Raw genomic sequence first — 3,426 nt, forward strand, 5'->3', positions numbered from 1 at the left:
TAGCGGGCTAAGTGGTGAAAACATTACAAAATTATAAATAGCCCTAAAATCAATGAGAATGGCCTTTAGGAAGTACTTTGATACACACAGATACTCAAACCGTGTGTGCCAGGACTGCAATTCCCTTCTGCCCGTAAAAAGAACACAGGTCATAAAACTACACAGAAAATCTATGTGGGGACAGTGGAGAATTGGTGGCACTGCATATTTATAGCTGATTCCTATAAAATGACCTCTGTTCCTGACAGACTGTTTTACTGATGAAGATGAGCAATAGTTTCCTTTGTATTGTAAAATATTTCTGCTGTTTTATTTATTATAGTCTTGTTATGCCACCTCTGTGTCTCTATTTTGTCAATAGTAAAGGATTATAAAAGAGTTATTATGAATATTAAATCAGTTAATATACAGAAAAAGCTTAGAAGAGTATCTGGCACACATGATTTGGTAAAATTTTAGTATTACATTATGAAATAGGGCATTTAACATCTGATTCTGTAGCATTCTCACTTAGGGTATGTCATCGGTTTTAGCCATCCACAAGAATAATATTAAGTTCTTATGACTTTTCTTATTACTTCTGCATAAGTAAAGGTGACTCACAGAATTGTCTCTCTGAACAAAGGGAATTTCCAAAGATAAATTTCATTCTCTACCCTAGAAAGCAAAACAAACAAAAAATACACAGCAACTGCTGGTAACCCACCCAATGACATTTTCCAAATTTAAATGAAATTTTAAAGATCTGTACTTATTGAACATTGAACACTTTGTCTGGGAATTAAGACTTCGGTCTGACGGCAGTAAGTAGCCAATGCAGAGTTTAAATGAAGTGTGACTTGATCGAGCTTGTGTTAGAGAAGATCAATCTGGCAGCAGTGTGGAGGACAGATGGGAGGGGTTGCTGAGAAAGAGGCCATTTCAATTATCCGGACAAGAAATAAGAACAAACCCCAAGGCAGAAAATGACTGCAGGAATTATGCCGAATGATCTTCAACGGCCATCACACCTCCCAAATATTACATTTAATAATTACCTGCTTTTTAGTTTATTTTAATTAAGCTTAACATGCATAGTGTGAAAGCGTGATGTCCATTGCATGGGTTTAACACTTGATTTCCAGATTTCATACAGAAAAATATGAGCAAATGTCATCTATTAATTTATCTTCTGCTATATGCTCATGAATTGTTTTGACCTTCCACAGTGGTGATTACCCTAGAATAAAATTTAGCTTTGAAACTCAAAATAATTAGCATCTTCCTCTGTGAGAAAACTCCAAGGACCTGGGCCAGGGGCTCTGCCTGAGAATCAGGTACATCTTCTCTGAGGAGCCAGTGGAGTAAGGGAACAGGAGGACCAAAAGTCTTTGTCAGAAAGAATGATTATAGCTACATCAATGGCAGCCCATTTTATCTTCTGAGGGTGCCAGGGATTAGCCCGACAGCTGTCCTTATACTGCGAACAGAATCCAAATTTCTAAGCTTTTTTCTTTTTATCCTCTTCTTCCTAAAACAAGGACAAAATCAAGAATTATCCATTCAAAAATACGCTGCATTAGCATCTTTTCTTTGTTGGCTATTAAAGTGCTTTTTAATGAGTAATTTCATCAGCTGCAATCTTATTCCTACAGAACAAATAAAGGAAGTATGGAGAAGAGCAGTGTATTACTCAAATTCACACAGTAAGTCAGCATTTAAGCTGATTTTATACATAACTTTAAAACTAATACAATTAGTAGATGCTTAGTGAGTCCTTGAATTTCAATCCAGGACTCTACCAGATATCGTTTTCATAAACAAAAGATAAGCCAATTCTACCTTTTGGGAGATAGAAAGCAGAAGAAAAAATAAATGTTAAAATTAGATAATTCGAGAACTGAGAAATAAGTAAAATAAGTAAAAAAAAAATCATCGATGCCAGAAAACATATTTTTATGCTCAAACACTTTAACAAATAATGTTCTTAATGACACTTCATAAAACATGAAACTCCAGGTGCAATATTTCTTCAGTCTCAAGAAATTTTGTGGATCAATTATATATAAAGCAATGTTTTCTACAGCAAGCCTGCTCTTTACTTTGTTTTACCCAACAATATACCTCCAAGATTTTCTTTTTATTTTTTTATGCTAAAAGAAAGAAGTAACTCTATGACTAATGTCCCAAGATAAAAACTCTCAAATAAACAAACACGAACTGTGCAATACTGCATGATATAAAATATTTTTTCAGGGAACAAAAGATTAATCTTATCTGGTACATCCTGGTATATTTTGGGCCATAAATTCTGCTGTACTTATCTATTAGATTTTCTTCCCAGGTCTCTTTTTTTAAATAGACAAATAGTGGTTTAAATAAATAAACTAGGTCTCCACAACCACAATTTCAAGCGTAGTCTGTCTCTTTAGAAAAAAATGCACTAATATTGATCTAGTTCTTTTTCCTTTTATACTTCCCAACTGCCACCATTCTCCAACACAATCGAGAATCGATTTGAAAAGAAATAAATACATGTTCCAGGGGTATTCACCTGGGAAAGGTTTTTTGTTCTTGGAAGGACAAACTATATCATAGATCCATTCCCCAGGCAGGGAGAGGAAGGGCAATTAAAAATGACAGGGGGAGGAAGGGCAATTTGCAAGACACATACACAAGCATGTTCGCTTGCATGTTCTTCTCATACTGAAACAATAAGGAGGAAGGTCAAAACATCTCCCCTCCCCTGGGAAAAAGATGGTGTGTTATTTTTAAGAAAAAGTGAAGCTTGTGATTTTTGTCCTTTGAGTATCTCACTAAAGCTAATACATCCATCAACCTTGTAAATAGTAGATTCTCCACTACCCTGCACTCCTGGCTCAAGAAAAGTCACAGAACAGGATTTAGGCTAGGAAATCTTTCAGAGCTACAGATAGTAAAGCACGGATTACTTAAAATCCTAAACTAAGCTGAAAATCATAGCCATCATTTACCGAGCATTGGCTATATGCCAGGCACTGTACTAGGGCCTTGACTATACTATATCCTCAACACGACCTGCTGAGATAGGTGTCATCAACATGGTTTAACAAAAGTTAGGTTAAGAGGATTAAGGGGTTTGCTCAAGATAACGCAACCAATAAATAGCCAGGTCTGGATTCAAAGTCATATCTACTTTAGTCATTTGTTCCACAAACATTTGATAAGAGCTTGCTATGAGTTAGGTGCTGTTCTAGCACCTGAGAATATAGCAAGGAGCTTACATTCTCATGGAGTAAAAGAACAATAGACAAATATGTATGTATGTGTATAGAGATGAGATAGAGATAGAGAGTCAAGAGTGAGGATTATCACAAAGAAAAATAAAATAGACTAAGAAGATAGTGACAGACAAGGAGTACAATTTTGGATGAGGAGCCCAGGGAAGGCTTCTGTGGGAAAGTGAGC

This window comes from Rousettus aegyptiacus, unplaced genomic scaffold (assembly GCF_014176215.1).
Source record: "Rousettus aegyptiacus isolate mRouAeg1 unplaced genomic scaffold, mRouAeg1.p scaffold_m13_p_16, whole genome shotgun sequence".
Taxonomy (NCBI): Eukaryota; Metazoa; Chordata; class Mammalia; order Chiroptera; family Pteropodidae; genus Rousettus; species Rousettus aegyptiacus.